General features: G+C 41.8%; 1 protein-coding gene across 3 annotated transcripts in view; it reads right to left on the minus strand.

Annotated features, from left to right (window-relative positions):
• FAM110B (family with sequence similarity 110 member B) overlaps positions 1 to 14,068 on the minus strand; it is a 142,237-nt gene that overhangs the window by 70,628 nt on the left and 57,541 nt on the right. The window contains exon 1 of one of the 3 annotated variants that reach the window (XM_025265381.3): positions 92 to 333. The exons of the other annotated variants lie outside the window; for them this stretch is intronic. The gene's annotated coding sequence lies outside the window, so the exon portion shown is untranslated. Of the gene's footprint in view, positions 1 to 91; positions 334 to 14,068 lie in introns of those variants that run through there. 3 annotated transcript variants of the gene reach the window in all.

Consider the following 14,068-nt stretch of genomic DNA (forward strand, 5'->3'; position numbering starts at 1 on the left):
CAAGATCAAATTAAGCAGATGACATGATGAGCACGCTTCATTTCATGCATGGCCGTGTTTTGCAGGCGAGATAAAGATGCAAAGTAATTACCATGAGCTGAAACTTTTTCCCTGAGCCCTTTCGGCAGCCGGTGACTGCCCTGCTCTCACAACAAAGACGACCGCCTTCTCCTGGGTGCCCGATTCCTCCTGTAACGTTACCAGCTAAGCACCTCGGCCGTGGCCAGGACGCAGCGGAGTATTTCTGTATCCGTGTCTCCAATGCAGCATAAAGAGTTCTGTGGAAACCTATCAAACCGGCGAGCAGCACGGCTGGCAACCAATGAGGAGCGGCTGGGGCGGAATCCGGCACATGCTCTCTGAGGCTCAGCTGTCACCAGCGTTTAGCAGGCTGCTAATCTAATTATAGCTAGTTTGCTAGCACAGAGCGACCAGAGCCAAGCGCAGGAGCAAATTAAATTTTAATAAATGAAACCCCGCAGACAAAATCATCTTGATTCCTGTCACTGTGAGGATTGATGGGTCACCTTATAAACCAGAAGTGGTTTTTAAAGTGCATTCTTGTTTTTCTTCCAATCTAGAGAAACAAAGAGTGGTTAAATCAATGTATGGTATGACCAGCTTCCTTCAACTTAACAGATTCCAGAGAATATGAAAAAGAATGTGTATATATATAGGTATGACTGAATCACTTTGCTGTACAGTAGAAATTAACATGACATGGTAAATCAACTATACTTCAACAAAATAAATTAAAAAAAAACTTATATTCCAAAGAATATGAAAAAGAAGATGTATATTTATGTATAACAACCACTTTGGTACAGTTGAAATTAACATGACACTGTAAATCAACTATACTTCAATAAAATAAAATTTAAAAATAAACTTTACAGATTCCAAAGGATATGAAAAATTAAGTGTATATTTATGTATAACTGGATCTCTTTGCTATACAGTAGAAATTAACACAACATTGCAAATCAACTGTAAGTGTGTTAAGTCGCTCAGTCATGTATGACTCTCTGCGGCCCCATGGACTGCAGCCCGCTAGGCTCCTCTGTCCATGGGATTCTCCAGGCAAGAATGCTGGAGTGGATAGCCATTCTCTTCTCCAGGGGATCTTCCTGACCCAGGGATTGAACCCTGGTCTCCTGCATTGCAGGCAGATTCTTGACCATCTGAGCCATACTTCAGTGAAATAAATTAAAAAAAATAAACACAGATTTCAGCACAAAGGAATAAATAATAAATTCAGTAGTAGGACAATATTAGTGGTAGTGGTATAAAACTGGAGTTTTTATTTACCTTGATAAGCAATTTGCCACTTATTTGTCCTCAAGTGCTAACTAGTCTCTCCATATAGCTTGAAATACCATGTAAATTCCCACCCATCCTGAGAATGTACTAATCAAGGTGTCAAAAATCATCAATTTGACTACAGTGATGAATAATAATTCAGAAGCACACGATATGGAAAAGGGGGACCAGAAGTCACTGTAAAATAAAAAATTAAAGAAATCTGCCCACAGCACAATTTCTTGGTAAAAATAGCTTCAGAAACTGAATCTCGCGAGAGGCATAGGAGAAATGCATGGTTTCCAACAACCAGGCTATTGGGATCCGCTATTCCCTGCTGTGTGACATGGGGCAAGTGACTGGATGTCTCTGAGTCTCAGAGGCAATAGCAGGAAGTATCTTGCAGCATCATTGCTGGGAGCTGGGAGCACTCAGCGCTCAGCGTGGACTCTGGCACAGAGTGAGTTATAAATTAAGCTGTTATTCATAGCAGCTATCTTTTCATAACACCACGGTGTCTCCCTCCTTTCCTGGTACCAGACTACTCTAAAAAGAAGTATCTAAACTTCTCCAGGGCACAGCTTTGTCAGAAACACCATTTAGAAATAATCAATGGGAACAGAATCTAGAAAGACGGTACTGATGAAACAATTTGCAGGGCAGTAACGGAGACACAGACATAGAGAACTGACTACAGACATGGTGGGGGGAGGAAGAAGAGGGTGGGATGAATGGAGAGAGTAGCATGGAAGCATATACACTACCGTATGTAAAATAGATAGCCAGCAGAAATTTGCTGTATGCCTTGGGGAACTCAAACAAAGGCTCTGTAACAATCTAGAGGGGTGGGAAAGGGTAGGGGGTGGGAGGGAGGTTTAAGAGAGGGGACATATGTATACCTATGTGTAATTCATGTTGATGTATGGCAGAAACCAAAGCAATATTGTAAAGCAATTATCTTTCAATTAAAAATAAATTAAAAAAAAGAAGTAATCAATGGTGACAAGCCAAGAGCAGACTTGATAGCAGACAAAACCATTACTGGTATTCACTGTACTAACAAACATTATTTCCCCTATTTCTTTTTGGATATGTACTATTCACTAACCTCAGCTGACTCTATATGAACCAATCTCAAAAGGAATTGTCGGGAAATGAGGGTTTATAATTTCATTTTGTGAATGATTTGTAATATAGATTAAATGATATTATAAATCTGAAAAGGGCTTCACTGGTGGCTGAGATGGTAAGGAATCGGCCTGCAATGCAGAAGACCTGGGTTCAATCCCTGGGTGGGGAAGATCCCCAGGAGAAGGGAATGGCAATCCACTCCAGTATTCTTGCTTGGAGAATCCTATGGACAGAGGAGGCTCATGGGCCTCCATGAAGTCACAAAGTTGGATATGACTGAATGACTAACCACATACATCTGAAAAAGTATTTTCAATGGAATATAAATTGAGAAGGTTTGTAATGAGGAAACTGATTACATTTAAAATGACATATTTATGTGAAAAGGGCTCACAGTGGAGAGGTCAGCTAGTCAAATGCAACTTTTATCCTTGTATCTATTTATTTATTTGTTTTCCCTTCAAGTCATTTTTTTCTTCCAATATGTTCCTCAAAATTAACAGTCCTTCAATCATATTAATCAAATCTCTTAAAACTTCTTTTCCTTAATTTCCCCAAATCGGTATATGTTCTACCAATCCAAGTTCCTATCCAATGATAACATGCAAACTTCTCATTTCTGTAACTTTGCTGTGTTTTGGTTTTTCTTTGAAAACCTTTACAAAACACTGACATGCTCCACCTGCTTTTAGCACATGCATAATGTTTGTGAGGTGTAGCAGTAGTACGTGTGTGCTCAGTCATGTCTGACTCATTTGTGACCCCTTGGACTGTAGCCCGCCAGCCTCCTCTGTCCATGGGATTTCCAAGGGAAGAATACTGGAGTGGGCTGCCATTTCCTTCTCCAGGGGATCTTCTCGATCCAATGATCCAACCTGCTTTTCTTAGATCTTCTGCATTGTTAGGCGGGTTCTTTACCACTAGTGCCACCTGGCATTATGATTTGCTGTGAGGAACCAAATCCTCCCAGAAGGCAACGGCACCCCACTCCAGTACTCTTGCCTGGAGAATCCCATGGACAGAGGAGCCTGGTGGGCTGCAGTCCATGGGGTCGTGAAGAGTCGGACATGACTGAGCGACTTCCCTTTCACTTTTCACTTTCATGCATTAGAGAAGGAAATGGCAACCCACTCCAGTGTTCTTGCCTGGAGAATCCCAGGGACGGGGGAGCCTGGTGGGCTGCCGTCTATGGGGTCGCACAGAGTCGGACACGACTGAAGTGACTTAGCAGTAGTAGTGGGGGAAAAAAATTACTATGGGGCATCCTTCATCCTTCCCTCTTTGGGTGCCACAAACTGTATGAGAAATAATCCAAGGGAAAGAATAGCATGGCCCATAAATGTCAGAGCAAAGCACAGAGACTCCTGGTCTGTATATCAAAGAGTGAAAAACTGTGGAAATGTAGATATAGACACCAACCGTGAGAAAATATGACAGACACAAATTTCTTTAAATGACTGTCCCAGGTGCTACTTTACAGCAGCGCCTGCATGGATTATCAAAGCGCCATCATCATTATCGGGAGCTAAAACTCCAAGAGGAATTGGCTTCAGTGATTTGGCCTAAGGCACAGATCCCTGGAGGCTGCCAGCATCCAGCCTGGTACCACTCGCAGGCATTCATCTGGGAATGCCAACAGCTCTGCCTTCCTCTTCACGGAACAGACTGCTGGCTCAAAAAGGGGCACTTTTAAAAAGCTGTTCGATTAATTTGTCTCATGCCTTTTTGGTGTAAGACATTAAACACACTTTGTAAGAGCAAGAAGCAATAATCCCTTCTTAGGTCTTATCTTTCAACACTGAGAGCCCATATATTAGTTCGAAACTGGGTAACAATTAATTGCCGATCATTCTTTCTTTAATTTTTGGCTGTGCTGGGTCGTCGCTGCTGCGTGAGGGCTTTTCTCTAGATGCGGCGAGCAGGGTCTGCTCTCTAGCCGTGGTGCACAGGCTTCTCACTGCGGTGGCTTCTCTTGTTGGGGCGCACAGGCACTAGGGCCCTCGGGCTTTAGCAGTTGTGCTACACGGTGTGTGTTGCTCTGTGGCATGTGGGATCTTCCCAGACCACGAATCAAACCTGGGTCCCCTGCAGTGGCAGGCAGATTCTTAACCAGTGGACCACCAGGGAAGCCCTGCTGATCATTCTTATTAGCACTCTTCTGGGGGAACCTAGATCATTTTCTTCCAATGATCCTCATTTCCTAGGACTGGTGAAATGCGATGAAATAGCAGGGAGCAAGGAGACATAAGGACTCAGGAAGGAGTCCTGCAAGGAGGCCAGCTCTGGAGATACTGACACAAGGCTTGCTTTGCCTGGGCGGTAGCTGTCACCACATTAGGTGCAGAAGCCCTGGGTACCCCCCATACAAAGATCTGAAACACACTGCATCGTCTCTATGCTGAAGGTCTAGGGCAGCTCATAGCTGCTTGGGGAGGGACTTCCTACGACCCACTGGCCTGGCATGGTGGACAGCATGAGTCAGCGGTGCCTGACTACAGTGCCAAGAAGGTCGGTGGTCTCCCAGGGACCCGCTCCCCATTTCCTGGGGCCACCTGCCTGCCGTATCCCCCTAGTACAGATTTACATGGTCCCAACCTCTCGGGCCATTTGTCACTCCAGCCCACCCAGTAGGCCACAGAGGGCAGTACTCTGGACTTAGAAATGGCTTTATCACAGGTCAGTTTTTCACTGGATCAGCCCACGGATGCCTGTTTCCCTGAGAGTGTGCCTGCTTGTCAGGCCTCAGAGTAAGGGATCAGGTGGTGGAAGAAGAATAAAAAAGCCTTTAGGTGGAGGCCCACGTGCATTTGTGTGTGCGTCAGTCGTGTCCGACACTTTGCAACCCCATGGGCTATAGCCCGCCAGGCTCCTCTGTCCATGCAATTCTCCAGGCAAGAATACTGGAGTGGGTTGCCATGTCCTCCTCCAAGGGACCTTCTCAGCCCAGAGATCAAACCTCTGTCCCTTGTGTCTTCTACATCGCCAGGCGGTTCTTGACCACTAGCGCAACCTGGGAAGCCCTTAAGTGTAGGACTAATCCTCAAAAAGATGTGTTAGTCACTCAGTCATGTCCAATTCTTTGTGATCCTGTGGACTGTAGCCCACCAGGCTCCTCAGTCCATGGGATTCCCCAGGCAACAATACTGGAGTAGGTTGCCATTCTCTTCTCCAGGGGAACTTCCCAATCCAGGCATTGAATCCAGGTCTCCCACATTGCAGGCAGATTCTTTACCATCTGAGCCCCCAGGGAAGCCCTCAAAAGACTTACACACGCATAATTCACATCTGCTGTGTCTCATTCACTCCTTCTGGCCTCTAGTACCTGGGGCCAGGGTGTGGAAGGCCCAAGTGCCAACAGCCTGATGATTCCACTTTGCTCCTCTTTTCACTAAAACCATGACAAAGCTACGGTTTTTCCAGTAGTCGTGTATGAATGTGAGAGTTGGACCATCAAGAAGGCTTAGCACCAAAGAACTGATGCTTTCAAACTGTGGTGCTGGAGAAGACTCTTAAGAGTCCTGTGGACAGCAAGGAAATCAAACCAGTCACCTAAAGAAAATCAACCCTGAATATTCATTGGAAGGACTGACGCTTGAAGCTGAACCTCCAATACTTTGGTCACTTGATGCAAAGAGCTGACCCACTGAACCTCCAATACTTTGGTCACTTGATGCAAAGAGCTGACCCACTGAACCTCCAGTACTTTGGTCACTTGATGCAAAGAGCTGACCCACTGGAAAAGACCCTGCTGCTGGGAAAGACGGAGGGCAAGAGGAGAAGGGGACGACAGAGAATGAGATGGTTGGATGGCATCACTGACTCAATGGACATGAGTTTGAGCAAACACCAGAGATAGTGAAGGACAGGGAGGCCTGGCGTGCTGCAATCCATGGGGTCACAGAGAGTAGAACATGCCTTAGAACCTAAACAACAGCAACAACATGATTGGTCCTACACATACACAAAATGAATTATTATAATCCACAGATATATAATTAGATATTATTAAAATCTGATATACAATAATTATTATAATCTAATACTTAGATGGGAAAGAAATGGCAACCCACTCCAGTATTCTTGCCTGGAGAATCACATGGACAGAGGAGCCTGGCGGGCTACAGTCCATGGGGTCACAAAAGAGTCGGACATGACTTAGTGACTACATACCAACAAACAATAATTAGATATAATAATAATACTTAGACATTATTATCTAATAAGAGCTATGAATTAGGTGGCAGAAGTTGTCTTGAGCTTAAAAGCTTCCCTTCCATTCTCAGATCATACCAAGTTTCCTGAACTCCACCAGGCATTTTTAGGTTTCGAATGTGTTTTCCTCATTGGTAATCTCCATCCTCCCAAAAGGACCCAGGATTAGACTCCCTCTACTGACCATGGGATAATTCCTACAAAACCTTCAATTACAATAAGTGGATGAATGTCCTAAATATCAGCTCTGTCTCTTGAAGTGGAATGCCTACACATTTCAGTCAAAAGCAGTTTTCTACAGTTGTAAACAGTTCTATCAAGTATCAGTACCAGTTCTGGAATTCAATTCTATGTGTATTGTCCAAAATCAAGACATATAATCTTGCATCGGTAAGGCATGTTACTATTTTAAGCAAGAGCTTCATAGAAGAACTTCAAGTATGCATGGCATGCATGTTCATAATTATATTTTAACATGACTAACTTTGAAAGATTAGACTTTTATCCAAACAAATGTGTAACTACAGAAAATAATTTGGTATGAAATTCATTTGGGGTCTTTATGAAACTTTTAAAGTCAGTAGAGACCAAAGAATGAATTTGAGTAAACTCCAGGAGATAATAAAGGACAGGAAGCCTGGAGTGCTGCAGTGCATGGAGTTGCAAAGAGTTGGATATGACTGAGCGACTGAATCACAATAATGACAGAGGTCAAAGAGTAGCTGTCTTGAAAAGGGCCACGGCAGAACCTCAGAGGTTACATCCTGAAGGATACTCCTTGGGAGAATTACATTGCTAGAATAATACCATCATATGCTTCTCACCTTTTGTCTCATTATTTTTTATCCCAGTCTAGCCATCTTCCAGGCTTCCCAGGAACCAGTGCTAAAGAACCTATCCGCCAACACAGGAGACGTGGCTTCAATCCCTGGGTTGGGAAGATTCCCTGGAGAAGGAAATGGCAACTCACTCCAGCATTCTTACCTCGAAAACCCCACGGACAGAGGAGCCTGGAGGGCTACAGTACATGAGGCGAAGAGAGTAGGACATAACTTATCGACTAAACAACAGCAGCCACCTTCCAGCTGGCAACCTTAGATAAGTTACTTAAGTCCCTCAGGCTTGAATTCTCTCATCTGTACCATAAGTATGATGATGCTGTGTAATAAAATGAGTTAATATACACAGAAAACATATTGGGAATGCTCAGCGTATTGCAAACATTATTTAAGTTCTCTCCACTTGGCTGATGGCAAAATTAAAACATCCAGGCCAAATGGTATTAACGTAATTAGAAAAGCTGACCCTCTTAAGAAAAAGGACTAGATAATAAAAATAAATAACCATATACCCTGAATACAACACAGATGGGAAATGTTATACTGTTAAGAGTTTGTTAATAACATCTAGAAATTATGAACCTTATACAGGCATGACTTTTTTTCTGGGATAATCTGAAAAAACTTCTTGAAAATTTTACAAATGTGTATACATTTACCCCTGGCCACTCACTTTGAGAAACTCATCCTAAGGAAATAGTTGGGATCAAGTGCTAAATTACAAACCATTCAGGATATGTGCAAATAAATGCAAGTAAAGAATTTATCACAGTATCCTTTATTATAGAGCAAAAAGAAAAGATCATTCAACAAGAGCCATTACATAAATGATGGAGTATAAATAAAATGAATGGAATAGAATGCAGCTATTTCAAAGTTATACTCTAGAGGAATATTTATTAAGTGGAAATATAGCAGACTATTAAGTGAAAGTTGAATCGATGTATCTTATCCTACTTTTGTTAAAATTATTTCTGTGTATATATGCACAAATTTCTGTGACTATATATGGAGAAAAAGTCTAGGGGCAAATATGAGAGTGAGAGTAGTTTTTATCTTTGCATGGTCAACTTGCCTGAACTTTAAAATGCTTCTACTGTGCTCTTACTCGGAGAAGGCAATGGCAGCCCACTCCAGTACTCTTTCCTGGAAAATCCCATGGATGGAGGAGCCTGGTAGGCTGCAGTCCATGAGGTCGCTAAGAGTCGGACACAACTGAGAGACTTCACTTTCACTTTTCACTTTCATGCATTAGAGAAGGAAATGGCAACCCACTCCAGTGTTCTTGCCTGGAGAATCCCAGGGACTGCAGAGCCTGGTGGGCTGCCATCTATGGGGTCGCACAGAGTCAGACACCACTGAAGCAGCAGCAGCAGGAGCAGTGCTCTTACTAATGTTGAACATAACTTATTCTTTTTGCAATTTTATTAAATTTAAATACCATTTTAATTTTTTTTTTTCGGCTGCACCACACAGCATGTAGGATCTTAGTTCCCTGACCAGGGATCGAACCCAGGCCCCCTGAAGTGGAAGCACAAAGTCTCAACCACAGGACCACCAGGGAAGTCTTTGAACATAAATTTTCAATTAAAACTTGGTATTTTTCCCAACTCCTACCCAAGAAAAAGAAAAAATGACAGGAAACAAGTTTTTAAGGAGTGGTTCCTCTAACATCTCAGGCTCTGAGGTGCCTGCTGCCTCCCCAGGGTCAGTGACTCTGTTCTCCCAGCAGTTTACAGGATACAGTTCAGCTTTGCTAACCAGCTAGCAAGTAGCAACTTCAGCGACCATGATTCTGATGTGCTAATTGTTCTGAGCCAGAAGTCAAACCAGTAGAGTGGGAACCAAAGGTTCAGCCTGGATTGTCAATCTGTTGATGCTTATTAGGCATTAGAGCCTCAGCTGATGCTGAAGCAAGGACTCACTGCTCACTACGACTCAGATATTCCTTTCCTAAGTCATCTAGATAATTCTCTCCTTTTACCTAAAGGCACCCTTATGTACTTAAAAGATATGTCCAGGTTCAAATGCCTGGAAAGAAGCCACGAAGGTTCAGTGATGGAGAAAAAAGAAAAGAATTTCTTTGGATATAAAGGCAGAAACATTAGCATCACTGAAGATTGACCAGAACTCTGGCAGGTTTTGGAAGCATGGACTGCCACTCCTCCAGTGAGAATTAAGTTTAAAATAAGGTAGAGCAAAGCAGGGGCCTCCCAGATAGCTCAAAATGTCAGGAATCTGCCTGCAATGCAGGAGACCTGGGTCCGATCCCTGGGTTGGGAAGATCCCCTGGAGAAGGGCGTGGCAACCCACTCTAGTATTCTTACCTGGAGAATTCCATGGACAGAAGAACCTGGCAGGCTCCAGTCCTTGGGGTTGCAGAGTCGGACCTGACTGAGTGAGTGAATACTACTTTCACTTTGAAAGCAAAGCAGTCACCTTTCAGTATGTGCCTAAACTGACTATTTTTACCCTCACAGTTTAAAAAGTCTTGCAAATCACAGTTCAGTATCATTAACAGACAATGGTTCCAAGGTTTTGTTAGAAAGATATTTCCATTTATATGTGTGGATTTTAAAGGCAATTTTGTTATATCTGGGGACCAATTTTTAAAGTTCTACAATAGAAATTAAAGTGCAAATGGGATTTACTTAACAGAAATTTGCCTTGAAGCAAAGTGAGCTCTGTTCTACCTATACCGTTAAGTGTGTAATTACCTGTATGTCAAAAGTCAAGACTTTTTTTTCCTTACTGAAAATAATCACCCCCCAGTTTCTTTTTGACTGTGAAGTTCTTCATAAATGGTGACTGGTTCTCTGAATCTAGATTGCCTAGATTCCTCTTATTTCTATTTTCATACGTAGGGATCCTTTTCTAAATTTCCTTTTACAACAAAGAATCAACTTTTCATTACGTAATCCTGTTCAAGGCAGGGATAATAATTAGGGAAGCTTTTTCATTTAACAAGTGTTATTCTCCTGGAAAGGCTTCCCCAGTGGCTCAGCGGTAAAGAATCCACCTGCAATGCAGGAAACGCAGGAGATGCTGGTTCAATCCCTGGGTCGGGAAGATCCCCTGGAGGAGGAAATGGCAACTCAGTCCAGTATTCTTGCCTGGAGAATCCCATGGACAGAGGAGACTGGTGGGCTATGGTCCATGGGGTCAAAAAGAGTTGGATATGACTGAAGCAACTGAGCACGCATGCATTTTCCTGGAAAGTTTACCACTCAGTGATTTGAGCAGAAAAAATACTGTTCTTCAAGAATGAGGAAGAACTTATTTGAAGAGAAAGAATCCTTTGAAAATATGACCATCTGAATAGTTTCTAAGTAAAATCGAAAATCTGTGTCACTTATTTAAGGTTCTTGCTTGGGTTAACAGTGTACGCTTTATCAACACAATAAAGGAAAATGCTGTCCCTCCCAACAGAACTGAAGAGTCTGTAAATTTCTGGTGATGCTTGAAAGTCATTGCTTCAGATGTGGGTTCTGTCTATGCAGGGCACCTTTTCTAAGCCCAGTATCAGTGTATCAGGCAGAACAAGCACCTGGAAAAGATAAGCTTCACTGCATACTACCTTTATCATGTGTATGTTATTAGCTTTGAAACTGGAAGTGATTTGAAGGACATTAATTCCCCTTAAAGGGAACTTTCTTGGGCTTCTCTTTCACTTTATTTTCAAAGTCAGATTACAAGCTAATTTAAATTTCAAGTATTCTGATTACATTCCTCTTGAATGACTGCTCCTGATCTTTGCCAAGTCAGTGTTCCCATTCAGGGCGAAGCTATTTTAATTCTACTGCAGGCAGGTCTCCTAACGAAGAGGAGAGTTTAAATTCCTCTTACATGGAAGCGCACATGATGAATGCTTTTTAACACAAAGTCTGAGTCAAGCCTACACAATTGGCTTTCTTGTACTAAATTATATAGAAGGCTTTTAAATGAATATCGCAGAAATGTTCTGCCATAGGAATAAACGGCATAAAGCTCCTGACAGATTAGTGTGAAAGCACTATAGGGGTCTACAGGGCAGCGACAGGAACTGCCCACCTGATATCTTGATGGTATTTTGCACCTTGTATAGATTAAAGAAGCTTTGGAAGTTTTAATCATCTTCCTCCAAAGGGGCAAGCATAATCTTCAAATTTGCTTTCAGTGTTGTTTAAGAACAGGAATAATTTGAATATGTGATGCAAGTTAGTACCTGGCTTTAAGAAGATGGTACCTGGTGTTCCCTTATCCTGAGAGTGGGGGATGGAGGAGAAGTGGGTGGTTCTTAGTTCATTTTATTTTGTCTACAATGGGCACGGCTCATCCACATGAAAGAGTGGATCCTGGCTTGTCTGGGTGAGATACACAGGAAACGTTATAGGCCTTGCTCTTCCATCAGTGGGATGGATGGTCCAACTGATGAGAATCAATACTTGAGCCTATGGAGATGCTCTGGTTGAGAGCCAGGGTCCCATAGAGATGAAGAAAAGACCTTCTGCCCCAAACCCTGCCCTGGGACAGGCCAGGTGAGGAAGGAGAGAGAAGGAACATCTTTTTGATGTGTTATTACAACTTTTCTTAAAATGTCCTCATTTTCAGCAATGGAACATATACAGAATTTTTTTCTATTATTTTCATTTTGAAAAATAACTTAATTTCTGTCTTCCCCAAAGATGCTGATGCTGTGTACCTTTTGGGAGGATCAAACAAACAAACAAAACAAGCCTCTGTGGGGAACCAAGAAAAAGCAATCCTAAAGCACTGCTATTTTAAACAACAGTGAGGCTCAGTCGTGTGAAATAATTGGAATTTCAGTCAATCTAAAGTTCTTCCCAATTTACTAGTTTTGGGGCTGCTCTGTAGTCAGTGCTCACTCATGCCTTCATATGTGTTTCTTTTCAGCATGACTCTGTGACCTAAATTGCAGTGAAATGGAATGTATGACACCAAATTTCTCATGTCTGAACAAACTGAAGTCATCCAACTGCAAAACACAGTCCACCTGCAAAATTCCTGTCAGTCATCCATCAGTGATATTCTGCATTTGGTGGAAATGTATGCCACAGTGAGGAACCCACAGCGTGGTTGCCCTGAATTCCAACTGATAAGAAAGGATCATCCTTCCAGAAAAGGATGGGAAGCTACTAAAGATGCTGAAATTCCAACAGTGTCATTTAATGAGAATGAACAAGTTAGATCAACAAGGCAGAAGGGAGAGAGAGCTCAGAAATAGACCCACAAAATTACAACTGACTTTTCACAAAGGAACCCACACAATTCAATGAAGGATGAAAAGCCCTTTTAACAAATGATGATGGGACAGCCAGATACCCATAAATATTGACCTAAGATAGCTCAGAGACCTAAAAGTTAAAAACTAAAACTATAATCCCTCTAGAAAAGGACATAAGGGAATATTTTTGCAACTTTGGGGTAGGCAAAAATTTCCTAGAGTCACAAAAAAACACTGACTGTAAAAGAAAAAACTTATCAAATGGTCTTTAAAAAGTTTTTTCAACTTCTGCTCATCTCATCAAGACAATGTGAAGAAAATGAAAAGGCAAAATGAGAGAAAATATATCCTTTACATAAATGTAAAAGAACTTTTAGCCAGAAAAATATTAAAGAACAACTAATCAATAACAAAGGACAATCAAAATGCTTAAAAAAGGCAAACACTTGAACAAACACTTTGCCAAGAAGATACACAAAAGACCTGAGAGTACATGTAAAGTTGGTCAAAGACATCAGTCATGAGGAAAATACAAATTAAACCCATAATAATACACTATTCCATAGTCACTTAACTTACTAAAAATAAAAGACAATAACAAATGTTGGCAAGAATATGGAACAAACAGACTGTCACACGCTGCTAACAATAAAGTCTGAATTAACCAAACACTGATCCTGATTATCCATCAATTTCACTCAGGGGTATTATCCAAGGTAGAAGAAAATAAATATTCATAAAAAGACTCATTCAACAATGTTCAGGCAACTTTACTCAAAATGTCCAACTGGAAACAATCCAAATGCTCAGTAACAGTAGAACAGATAAACAAACTGCAGGACATAATGAAATAAATATTACTCAGCTACTGATACAAAAAGGATGAACTTCAAAGACATGATGAATCTTGAAGACATGCTCTGGGATGAAAGGAACTAGTATGAAGGGTATTCACTGGATGATTCCATCTATGTCAATTTAAAAACACGTAAGACTAATTTACTTGGCTTAAAGCTCAACATTCAGAAAATGAAGGTCATGGCATCTGGTCCCATCACTTCATGGGAAATAGATGGGGAAACAGTGGAAACAGTGTCAGGCTTTATTTTTTGGGGCTCCAAAATCACTGCAGATGGTGACTGCAGCCATGAAATTAAAAGACGCTTACTCCTTGGAAGGAAAGTTATGACCAACCTAGATAGCATATTCAAAAGCAGAGACATTACTTTGCCAACAAAGGTCCATCTAGTCAAGGCTATGGTTTTTTCAGTGGTCATGTATGGATGTGAGAGTTGGACTGTGAAGAAAGCTGAGTGCCGAAGAATTGATGCTTTTGAACTGTGGTGTTGGAGAAGACTCTTGA

This window comes from Bubalus bubalis, chromosome 15 (assembly GCF_019923935.1).
Source record: "Bubalus bubalis isolate 160015118507 breed Murrah chromosome 15, NDDB_SH_1, whole genome shotgun sequence".
NCBI classification, from domain to species: domain Eukaryota; kingdom Metazoa; phylum Chordata; class Mammalia; order Artiodactyla; family Bovidae; genus Bubalus; species Bubalus bubalis.